This window comes from Coffea eugenioides, chromosome 10 (genome assembly GCF_003713205.1).
Source record: "Coffea eugenioides isolate CCC68of chromosome 10, Ceug_1.0, whole genome shotgun sequence".
Taxonomy (NCBI): Eukaryota; Viridiplantae; Streptophyta; class Magnoliopsida; order Gentianales; family Rubiaceae; genus Coffea; species Coffea eugenioides.
Window position 1 is genome coordinate 8,162,262 of NC_040044.1, and position 12,678 is coordinate 8,174,939.

The following is a 12,678-nucleotide window of genomic DNA, read 5'->3' on the forward strand; positions in this document are numbered from 1 at the left end:
TTGTATTTAGGTACCACTAGTTTTTTTGAGAGTTTGTGTTAATCAAAATTAAATGATGGCGAGTAATTTAGTGTAAAACACTTGCATACTTTAATAATTATGATGTGAGAGAATCCTTTTCCTGGTTTATTAAGTCATACTCAATACATGAATATGGTGGCTGATATCACCTGTTGTCCCCGTCATGCTCGATTCACATATGTTAAATGCACTTATAGCCATAATACATACACCTTGATATCTACCCACGGTGGTCATGCTTAGCACTCGGACTGGCACGGCACGTTGCTCACGTCTCTTTCTAATCCTTTCTCTATGCGCTTCTTCTAAGCTTTGCATATTTTCATCGGCGACCCATTTAGAAAAGCTCAACTATACATATGTAAAAAGGTTTCAATAAGAATGCATGACCAACTAAATTATTAGCACAAACACAATTAATAAATAAATAAATAAATAATAACGTTTGTACCTCCCATATGCTATCAAGAATTAATAACATCCTTCAGTGAACCATTGCGCTGATTTGAACACTCTGACTCATTAGGCCTTTCTTTACAAGGACAAAATCACGAGAAGGCAAAATAAAGCAAAGAGCTCACCTTGCAAAATCAGGAAATGGAAGCTTTCAATTGGAAGAAGAAGTTGGCCCTGAGATAAATGGAGGCGGCAAAAGTTCATGTAAAGAACACAAATCAAAGCATGCAGCACCACATAAATAGAGAATCATCTGAAACTCAAATCACCGGAATAAAACAGGAGATCTTATTACCCTTTGCTGACTTGGAAATCTGAAATCAAAACATCAAATCACCAAATAAAGGTGAGTAAGAAAACAGAACTTAAAAAATAGAAAACAGAATGAAATATGAACACAGATCAGAAATTAGCTGCTACGGAACATTTATAACCAAGAAGTGACCAGCCCTATTCAATACATTGGCATGAGGAGGTGCATTTTGTAACTATGATTGTATTGCTTTTGACTCTAAAGATAGTAAATGTTCCAACCTTGTCCAAGGCTACAAAAATATGTTAGCGATGGTAAACTTGGCTTAAAACAAATAAGTTCCCTCTAATATGAGTTCTCTCTAACTTGGTTCTAAACTTGGTTTAAAACAAATAAGCTCTCTCTATCTGCAATCCTTAGAACACCTAGTATAAGTATGCAACATTTTATCTTAATTAAATTCAGAAAACTGAATCTGGCTTTAAGGCATTTTACAAATAGGTTTTGGGCACTAATTAGGATGGAGAAAAATACTACAAAGAGTAAACATAGCAGAAATTAGCTGTCATGGAACATTTATAACCAAGAGGCGACAATCGCAACTGTATTTGATTGAATTCAACTTTTCATCCATTCACAATATCCATCATTTTCCATGGTTAATGATTCTAGAGAATGAAATGTCTGAAATGAGAATGAGTTCTTCAATCGTTTAAGTTGCTCCTGAGATGAGAGTGTGTTCCATGTTTGTTTCATGGATACCCAATTAATTGGAGAACAAGATCAGATAACCCAAAAAATGAAGGAACTTCACCGTGCTTTTTGGATGAAGAAATTTAGCCACCACTATCTGCTCGGCAAACAATAGCTCATCCCTATTCCTCGAACAAGATCCCGCCTCTCATTTTTTTTCTCTTTTTTTTTTTTAATTTGGTTTGAAGAGACAAAATATGCAAGGGAAAAAGAAATCACACAAAAGTGGGGAAATTCAATTATTTTAAATTCAAGAGTTAGCTACTTGCATGAAATTATTATTCTAAATTCAAGAGTTAGCTACTTGCGTGAAATTTCATAAGTGACTTGAGACAAAAACTGACTTCCTTTCCTGGAAAAAAAAAGAGAACAAAAAATTATACATTTAACCCATCAATCATGCTGAACGCTTTTCTGAAGTGGCCTGAATTTAACATCAAAGAATCTTTGGAACTAATTTCACTACCATGGCATATTTCGTCAGTCTAAGCTTGCTCAGACTCAAAAAAAAAAGTATAGCTAATTGTCTAAAAAAAACACATCATCTTTTCTTAGCTTTACATTGCATATATTCAGGGCTAACAAGTTCAAATTGTTAGACCACCATTCAATTATTGAAGTTAGGAATAACACCTACACCAACTGTAATAACCTCTCAATGTGTTTCGAAAATCACCTATATTTTTCTTGTTACTTGGTTTTGGATAGAAAATTTAGTTGTAATGCCTCTGGAATACAAATACCTTAATGTAATTAGTTTATAATAGTTTGTCTCTTGACAACCTAATTAAACTCATTAAAAAAAAAAATTGAACTTGCAAATTTGATGTTCAGCACCTTTTAATTTGATTAGTTTCCTGCGTAATTTCTAATGTTTTAAATCTCAAATATAGAAAATGAATTGGATATATTTATAGGCTAGATTACAAACTACATTAGCTAAACCGACAAAGTAAAATAGGAAAAAGATAAAACACACACACACACACACAAACACAAAGTGAAACAGAAAGTATGAAATGCCTGGCCACGTCTTACACAAGGAAAATTAAAGAAAGAAAAAGAGAAAAATAGCCTCAAATTGGCCTTCCATATATTCCTTTCTGTTCTGTAGCTTTTCTGGTTCTTTTTGGAAACTTATTAGTTTATAATGGATTAAACTATACGGATATTATAATAAGAGAAGGTTATAGGAACTACAAAACCAGTTAGGTGCTGTTTACGAGAAGAAAAATCAATTGCTCCAATACATTATAAATGAGTTGTTAAAAAAATGACAAATTAATGCTCCACCAGTTTTGATATCAAAGAAGTTGTTGCTCAATATAAAAATCTACATCTGGCTACGTCAATTTTGCAACAGTTTGCCAACTTGTTACAAAAGATTTGAAAGGTATTCTATCTTCAACAGAATCTAAAACCAAATGAATATTTCGAAGTGGTTAAACAAAATGCTCATGGGTTTGGTTGCCAATTCATGTACTAATCACAAATCAAGAACTACTTGGTTTCTATCCAAGTGGACATTTTCATTGGCTTTGGTATTAAGCATCGAAAGTCTCTTACTTATTTTCTTTATTCATAACCGTTGACAATGACACCAGTTTTTTTGCTCTGCAATTTTCAAGTTTACGTGAACCATATAATGTACTATGTAAACACAGGAAGGGAACCATAATATCATAACAAATTACAAAAAACAAAAGAACAAGCAAATACCATATCACAATCGAAACATGCATTGATGAAATTACATTAAACCAATCCAAAACATCAAACAATTTTCTGAAACAGAGAAAAACTAACACACAATGATTGTAGATGTTAAATGAGGACATATAGCGAATATATGGTGTGCACGTCAAATAAGTTTGAATGACCTGTCTAAAAATACAGCCCTTAATCATAAAACAAAAAGATATCAGCACAACAAACAAATCACATCAATGCGACCTTCAATTATGATCAGCAAATTGATATACTCAAAACCGATAAAGCTAACAGAAATCCTTACTATACTAAAAGCGAGAGTTAGGTTGCTACAGTGAAAATAGAAATCCTTACTAAATCCTCCGTGCTCCTCGGATTCCCTTTTTTGTGGCTTTGCTATTACTTTCCCCTTCTTCTCTATTTGCTTGTTAGAAAACTTGTATGCGTTTTTAGTGATGTGCATCAATGATTCTTGGAGATGAAATCTTTGAGATAACAGTAGTGGCTTCTTCATAATTTTAGCAGTTAAAAAACAATAAACTGCTGCATTAATTAACTCAAACTGAAAGAAAACATGCGTCAAAAATGAATGGTAATGAGGTTTTCACCAACCGCTTCCCACCCCTCCAAGAAGTGCTCCTGTCCAACTAACAAAACCAAATGCCCTCAAGTTGCTAAAAATTACTTGATAACCGATAGGGATGGCAGCGGTCATTGGCGCGGGGGTTGGGGCCAGGGGCGGGGGCGGGGGAATTTTCCCCCCCCCCCCCGTTTAGAAACGGGGCGGGGGGCAGGGGTCGCCCCACCCTCACCCCGCCACCCGTTTGAAAAAATATATATATGTATATAATTATATATATATAATGATATTATCAATTATACTACTAATTATACATGTCTATTAATAAAAATTATTAATTATTTATACTAAATTTATTAATACATTTATGTTAAATTTCTAACTACATTTAATACAATAACATTTTTTCTAAAAAAAATACAATAATAATTTAGTGATTGTATTTGTATCAAAAGTAAAAACTTGATTATTTTAGTTATATTTATTTTATCATATTAGATTGTATTCAAATAACCTTTGTTTAATTATTTTTATGAGTTTCAATTGTGAATATACAATGAATAATAATTGGGTGTGTGTTGATATTTTAGTACTTGATTATTTGCTCAAATTTAATTATAATGAAATTATATACTAAAATTTTTTTAACCCCACGGGTGCCCCGCAGGGGAAGCCGGGGGCGGGGGGAATTAAAATGCAACGAGGCGGGAGTGGGGCGGGGGACATTGCCACCCCTAATAACCGATCCATTTTCACTGTAGCAACCTAACTCTCGCTTTTACTATAGTAAGGATGTGCTGATGAAGATTTGATGTAGTAAAACACGTATTAAGGACATAAGAGAGAGATAAAACCCTGGAATCATTGGATAGGGCAGCAACAAAGAGTTTTTCCAGGTCAGAAACTCCAGGCACTCTAAATAATTCATTACATGCTTAACAATTGCTACATGACTAGTGATGGCAACAAAGCCGGGGCGGCGGGTTTGGGCGGGGGACCCCTCCCCTGCCCTCCGCCCCGTTGCCCACTACTTTCCCTCGCCCTCGCCCTGCTAGGCGTCCCCTGCTCCAGTCCCGCCTCACACCGCTTCCCTCGGAGGCACCTGCTGGGTTAATAAAAATTTTCATATAATTTTATTGTAATCAAATTTTAGCAAATAATTAAATATTAAAATATCAAGACATTAATAAAAGTAGTCAAGTTTTCACTTTTGAAATAAATACAATCACTAAGTTATTATTGTATTTTTTTGAGAAAAAAAGTGTTATTGTGTTAAGTGTAATTAAGAATTTAGTATAAATATATTAGTAAATTTAGTATACCTAATTAATAATTTCTATTAGTAGACATGTATAATTATTAGTATAATTAATAATATCAATTATATTACATATACTAATATATATTATATAATACTTATAACTAATAATATTATTATTATAAATTAAATATTATATATATACATAGAAATATATAATTTATATAAACGGGTGGCAGGGCGGATTTATACTCCCCCGCCCCAGCCCGTTTCTTAAAGGGGGAAAAAAATTTCCCCCGATCCACCCCAACTACCAACCCATTAGTCTGTGAGTACCCGCTCCAATTGCCATCCCTATACGTGACCACTAGAGACCTTCGTGTGATTTATGAAACTCCTCTTTGATGATCATGAAGAAGTCCGAAACCTGATTTTAGCTGCAAAATACAGATGCAATGTCTTAGCATATGTGTCATCAGATTACTGTAAATTTATATAAACGGATATGGTGACATTGCATCCCTCAACTCATTTATCATTACTCCTACTAAAGAACGAAGAGCCATGAACATATTGGTACAGAATACTACTGTATATTGGTGGCAAAAGGAGAAAACCGCAAAATGGGATCGCATTTGCTTCTCCAATGAGTACGTGCTTAATTTATTGAGAAATCTCAAGATCACGAGCACTAGCTAGGCAGCATTTTTTAGGAGAGTGGAGGAGGAGGTGGAGGCCACATTGTATTTTTTTCATCATGCATTATTAGTCAATGAAAATTCCGTTCATTATACATATGTATAAAAGAGCGAATGCCATGGCTCAAAAGTGTTGGTTGTTTTGCTGATGTGGCCAATCGTTATTGGCTGGAGAGTGTTCGTCCAAAACTATGTGTGTGCGTGTGTTTTTCTTTTATAACATCAACCAAATGACAAAGAGGCAAGATTTGTCAAGATTCTCCGGTGGTGTGCACGTGACTTATCTATCTTCTACCATTCATTAAATTTTTTTTGCTTTCAGATTTGGTGAGGCGCTGGGCTCAAGAAAGAGAGACGTCAGAACTCAGAAGAATGCCTTTCCTCCTCTCCTTCTTTCAATGGCCGTCTCTCTCGCCCAGAAAGCCCTCTTCATCTCTTGTTGTTCCTATTCTTTATCACTAAGGATGCCATTTTCCCTCCCCCATCTTGCATTTTTCCGATCGACAACAGCAAAAATCCAAGATATGGTTGGTAATTTTTTGTTTCAAAATCTCTTCCTCCTCTTTTCCAGAGCTTTTCTAATCTTTTGTTTTTTTTTTCCCCTTTTTGCGAGTTTAGATGTCTAATTTTTTTTTTTTGTTTTGTGATGTTGCGATGTTGCAGGTATGAAATTTGGAGATTTCTCCATCATCCTCATGCTATTTTGTAAGTTTTTTCACCCTTTTCCAGTCCCTTTTCCTCTCTTGTCCTTCGTTTTCTCTGATCAATAGCAACAAAATCAAAGATATGGTTGGGATTTTTTGCTTCAGTTCAAAATCTCTTTTTCCTTCTTTTTCCAAAGCTTCTCTAGCCTTTTGTGTTTTTTTCCCTTCTTTTTTAATTTCCCTTTTTTCCCTTTTGTGATGTTTTGATGTCACAATTACGAAAATTGCAGATTACCTCCACCATTCTCATTCTTTTTTCCAAGTTTTTTCCCCTTTTTTAATGGTAAGTTCTATATGGTTATTTTCTTAAAAAAAGACTTATTTTTGCTGTATCCTCCCCTTACTTTTCCCTTATTTTCAGCCTTTTTCCCGTGACCAAAGACACGTCAAAATGCATTTAAAAAATTTGATTAAGTTCTTTTTGGCGGATTTAAAAAGTTTTTTACCCATGTTTGATTGTATAATTTGTATATTTTGGTGATGTTGCAGGTCCAAAAATTCAGATTCTCTCAAAAAACTGCTAATGTGGTAGTATGGATCAACATTATTCCCAGCCTGTTTTGCATAATATTGGTGAATATTTTGAGTGAGCCTTCTTCTATTCGCTTATACGTGATTACAGTTTATACTCTGCTTTGGATTTTTTTCATTTATATATTTGTTTTTATAACCTATTAGATGTAAATTTCAATTTTGGTTATCATGAACTGTTTATCCGCTTAGTTGTGTCTTGGAAAGTTTAGTTTTCTGACATGTTTCCTTGAGCCTTTTATATTGAAAATTTATAAATCCTCACTAGATGTTGGACTCATTTGTGTATTTCATGGGTATGTCCTTTTTGTGTTTTTTTTGTGCATAGGGTTACTTTTTTTTCCTTGTAATGATACAAGTAATGATACAAGTTTACTTTTTTTTTTCTGCACATGAGCTTATGGTGGCCTTCCTTTTTTCCACCTCCAGCATCAGTACACATGAGGTGATAAGGTGGGAGTATTTCTCCTGTTCTTTTGTTTAGGCCTTTATTTTCCATAGTTTGGTTGCCCGATCTGTGTGATTATCCTCCGGAGAAATGTTTTTGCTAAAGTTCTCTCCTGAATTTCTTGCTTTTGGCCACGGGCTCGAGGAGTCTGGAAACATTCGTCATAGAGAGCTCCCCTTTTCTTTCTCAGCCAAGTTTCTCTCAATCTCTCTCCCCTATTTTTGCGTGTGATTACTTTTTCCTTCTCCCAAATGGCATAGTGCTTAGAGGATCTGATTTCATGTTTTCATTTACAAGGTTAAAGAAATCATTTAAGAAAAAGGATCATTTTGATGCACTGATTGCTTTTTTTCTTTGCGTATATTTATCTGTGATTTTTCCCTTCTTTTTTTCTTGGTTTATACTCTTAGATCAGTTTGCTATTTTATAGAGTGAGGATGGAAGGGAAGAAAAATGACCTATGTGTCCACAACTTTTTAGTCTACAAGTTTTTTTCTCTGGTTTGTTTCCCTTTTTTAATTTGTATAAGCTGATCTCTCCCTCTTTCTTTCTATGACAGAGGTTCATGGAGGATGATTAAAAATTGTGGCGAAACCCCTGCCATATTGTGAAATTTTTCATAGTGATGATTAAAAATATCTTAGAGAAACTAGATATTTTTTTCATAGTGAACTTCTTTTTCCAAGGTACTTTTACTATATTGTGTTTTAAAAGAGTTTCAATATTTTTGTCCAATGAAGAGGACAACCAAGTTTAATCCTTTTTTTTAACTGATCTTTATTTTGTTGAATATCCCTAGCAAATATTTGTGTTATACACTAATATGTATTATTGCCTTTTAAGATGGCCTTTTCTTTCCACCTCATTTATCACATACATTCAATAGATGATTTTACCTTTTTTTAATCTCTTTTTCCCAATTTACCTAATTCAATATGTATTGTCAGGTTCTCTATACTGAGCTGACGAACATTATGATTTGTTATCTAACATTCGGCAGTTAGTTAAGGTACTTTCTGTCATACTTTTTGTTCTTTAATAGTTATCAAGAAATTGTGGGCCTTTTACAACATGTATGTGTTTTGTTTGTCTACTGCAACTATGTATTATCAGGAATTTGTATTTAATTATATGCTTTTGGTATTATGTTAAATATGTTCCAAGTGATACGAAATAGGACTCTACTTCTTCTAAATTTTCAAGTCTCAACTTGTGCACTGATTATTAAAACCATTGACATTCATGTATTTGCTAATAATTGGGTGTTCGATTTTAGTTTGCCAAGTTGCATATCTGTTAATTTCAATGAATTCATTTGAATGAAGACAATAAATAATGCTTTGCATTTGATGCTTGCAAATAATCAGTTGTTCATTCCACTGGGGCAAATCTTGCTTTATTTTTTTTAATCTTTAATCCCTTTTTAAAAACTAGAAGTGAGATTTTTTGTCTGTGATAGGTTTCTTTCAATTTGTAAACCTTCCTATGTAAGTTGTTGACTGGAATTGTTTACAGCCTAGAGGGGATTGACTTTTGATGATAATTTCATGGGATGCTTGACTTCAAAAAATTAATGATATATCTCAATGAATGGTGGAATTTTCTCTTTCTATGAGGCAGAAGTGTTGTTTGGATTTAAGGATTTTGTCTTCTATTATTTTCTTAAATATGCTTTTAGTACTTCTGGTAATAAAAGAGTTTCATTCATTTGCACTTTAGATGGTTAGGTACTGTTATTTTTTCTGGTGGCGACTTTCTTTTAATTTGCAAAAGATTTTTCTCAATTCACCTTGAGAATGAAAATTGTGATTCAACTTAAGGTGACATAGCTATAACAAAATAAATCTGCTTAAGAATAAAATGAGCTAAGGCTCGCAAAGAATCATAGTCTTGAGTTTTTATCAAATAAAAAAGGTCAGATCATTTCTAATGAAACTATTGCATTACTTTGGCATTGATTGTAAACTATGGAAACATTTTGTTTTATTAGTGGATATGCATGCAAGTTCTTTGTGTAATTTTCTAACTGAAGGGGGAGAATTAGCAAGCATTAAGGGGAAAGCTCAGTGATTTGTTTGTCTTTATCTTCTACTTCTATGCCTGTGATTGTGTTCAAGCGTGTTCTAACACTTGATTGAGAAGTTTGGTCAGGTTTGCTGCCACATATGTTGAAGAAAAAAAATCATAAATAATAAGTTACTTAGGAGTTAGAACAAAAGATAACGAAGTTAAAATAGCAAAACGATGACGTGGAAGGTTAATAATCTAGCTATCATGGTAAAGTTTGCTATGCTTTTTTTATTGTAGGTTTTTTTAATTCTTTCTCCTAATTAAAAGTAGAAGATGAGAAGAAAAATAAGCAGATTAAAAGAAAAACATGGATTTTAAGCCTAATCGAGTCATGTAAAATGGCTGTGAACAGATGTTGTGCACGGCACAAGATTTTTTTGCATTGTAATTTCTTCTTCTTTTTCAGCACTTCTCTAGCCTTTTGGACTTTTTGTGGGGTTTGGTAGTCTAATTTTTGTATATTAATTTGTATATATATGTTGCAGGTGTAAACAATTGGAAATTTCTTGCAACATCAGATTCTGTAAAATTTTCCCCTTTAATAACGTGCATTCTATTTGGTTATCTTTTTAAAAAATAAAAATTTAGCTTTTCTATTTCCATCTTATGCCTAATTTTTTTGGGGTTTTTGCCATATTGGAATCTTAATATTTTTCCTGCAACTAAAAAGGATCAGAATGCATTTAACAAATTTGAGAAAGTGCTTTTATGATTTTTTCCTTTAAAAGATATTTTTGGGCTATATAATCTGTTTATTTTTTTGTGATATTGCAAGCCCAAAAATTGGAACTTTGCTTTCATTCTCTTCATAAACCACTTTGTACAGGGTCTTCTGCGGTTTTCCCTCATCTCTTATAATTCTTGCTTTTGTTTGCTTTGCTTAACTACTTTTTTTTCCTGTATTTTCTTTACCCTGTTTATTTGTTTATTTCATGTTTCTATCTGTTATTTTTCAATCTTCTGTTTTCTCTGAGCATTTTTCCTCAAGTTGGAAAAATAGAAAAAAAATATTTTGTGTCTGTGGGGTTGCAAAGTAAACATTAGGAGCAAAGCTGAAAAGAAAATGTTAAATTTGTTAAATTGGTTGTTATAGAATCTGATGAAATGAGGCTGGCCTTTGCTATATTTGTCTTAATTTCAAGAGGTCCTGAGTCTAAGAAAACGATTCTGGTTCCTACTTGCATATTTGTCCTACTTGCTATATTTACAGCTTTTTAATTGCTACTGTTTAGTATTAGCTTTATTAATTTATGTTTCTTGTAGAAGAAGAAAATTGTAGTTATAATACCTTTAGTCAGAGAGAACAGAGGGAAAAAATTGTGGCTGTATGTCTTTGTGATTTTTGTAAATTGTGGTTATATTCAGATTCGAGAGTTGAAACAAAGAAGTTGGGACTACTAGCTGAGCCATATTTGGAGGGAGAGCAATCAACGTGTAGATTGGTTGGTCAAATGCAGCATATGATCCATCCAGGTTATAAGTTCCCGAGAGGTGCAAGATTTGTTAGAAGTGGATTTGTTAGGAGTTGTATATCATCATTTTGTTTTTATTTAAGAGGTTGTGACCTCTTCCAATGCACCAAAATAAATACATAAAAAGGTTCCTTTACGATATGTATCCTTGGTGCTTCTTGTAGGATTTTTTTTTCCTTTTGATTGGCCTTATCCCATAATGTTGTAAAACTGCTCTGGCTGCAAAAGTGTACAGAAATTCTGAGGTTGCTTTCCTCAAAACTCAAAAGACAGGAATATGTTAAGAATGGGTTTGGAATTATTTTAAGTAACGCAGATATCTTACAATGGTATATGTCCTTATCACGTCTTTCTCATATCCTATTATATCTTTTAAATGTATTGTATTATAATTTTCATCTTTTGGACTTTATATTTTTTAAAATTTAAAACTAATTATGTACTTTTAAGAACACAACTCCGAATATTTTGTTTATCATTCACTTTTATAATAATTTGTAAACTAAGTGGGTATAATTGGGCATTTATCCACCGCGCTTATGCGCGGTGAATCCTCCTAGTTATTTCATAAGGGACAAAGTGCGTCTCTGGTATATTCATTTACAACCCAGTAGAAAACAGAGAGTAATCGTAACTGTAATAAAGAAAGAGGGATATCTTTGTCTTTCCAGATGAAAGATTTGTTGAAAAAAAAAAGACTTAATTTAAAAAACAATCAACCCTGCAAAAATAGTTTAGTGAGTTGCCATATTTACTCCTTACATTTGACCACATGACGTGGACGTCATTTACTCCGGCCAAAATTCTACCGAAAAAGTGGCCAGGGATCAAAATTCTACCGGAAAAGTGGTCAGGGACCAAAAACAATCTTTTATTCATTAGGAATTAAAATCACTCATTTTCATTCTGAAAGACTAAATTTTCTCATCAGCGATATGTGAGGGGATGATTGGTGTAATTTTTTCAAATTTAAATAACGTATTGGGAAGATTGATTGATGCACTTAAATACTTTAATATTTGGGATAATTTCATAAACCTCCCATGAGGTTTTATGAAATATCACCTAGCTCCCTTGAGGATTTCAAAATCTCACTTAGCACCCCTTAAATTAATATTTTGGTAACATTGGAAGCCTTCTAACCAAAAGTAATATTAAAAAATTCATGTTTAAGGAGAGAGATTATTTTAGTGCCTTTAATACCCTTAGGCTATAAAAAAGCAAACATTTTACAAACCAAGGAAAAAAAGTACTAAATTGAAACCATCTTAAAAGTGAGGAGATCAAAAATTGGTAATATTTTATGTTACTGCCAATAGTCACTTCTACAGTAGGAAGAGATAGTAAAAGCAAATACCATTTTTTAAACCATTTCTACAAATAGAACCCTTCATAGCGTTGAAGGTAATTAGCATGTAAAATCATACAATTGAGCAAAAAAAAACTTAGTACTAGATAAAATTCAACTTCAATATCATACAAAAAATTTACTCAAAATAGACAGAGTTTTTTTATGGGTGTGAAATATGAAAATTTTATCATAGAAAAAGTCAGAATTTGAAAAACTATTTGGAGTTTCAATTATTTTATTTCTCTTGCGCTCTACATGAATAGGAATAAAAAAATAGATAAATAAATAAAGTTGTGAAATACCAAAAAAGGGAAAAAATAAAAAGAACCTGCAGCTAGTCTTCTCCAAATGCATTGAATATTTCATTGATCAA

At 33.0% G+C, this 12,678-nt stretch overlaps 1 long non-coding RNA gene across 9 annotated transcripts; it reads left to right on the forward strand.

The window, feature by feature from the left end:
• Nucleotides 1-6,012: 6,012 nt before the first annotated feature.
• LOC113748675 lies at nt 6,013-11,293 on the forward strand. Of its 9 annotated transcripts, none has more exons than XR_003464442.1 (7): nt 6,013-6,256; nt 6,393-6,434; nt 6,923-7,019; nt 7,362-7,417; nt 7,972-8,098; nt 8,360-8,421; nt 10,848-11,293. It is a non-coding gene; the product is annotated as an uncharacterized LOC113748675 (long non-coding RNA). The 9 variants fall into 9 exon arrangements; XR_003464443.1 differs by having other exon boundaries at nt 7,394-7,417; XR_003464445.1 differs by having other exon boundaries at nt 6,923-7,006; nt 7,394-7,417.
• Nucleotides 11,294-12,678: the final 1,385 nt, after the last annotated feature.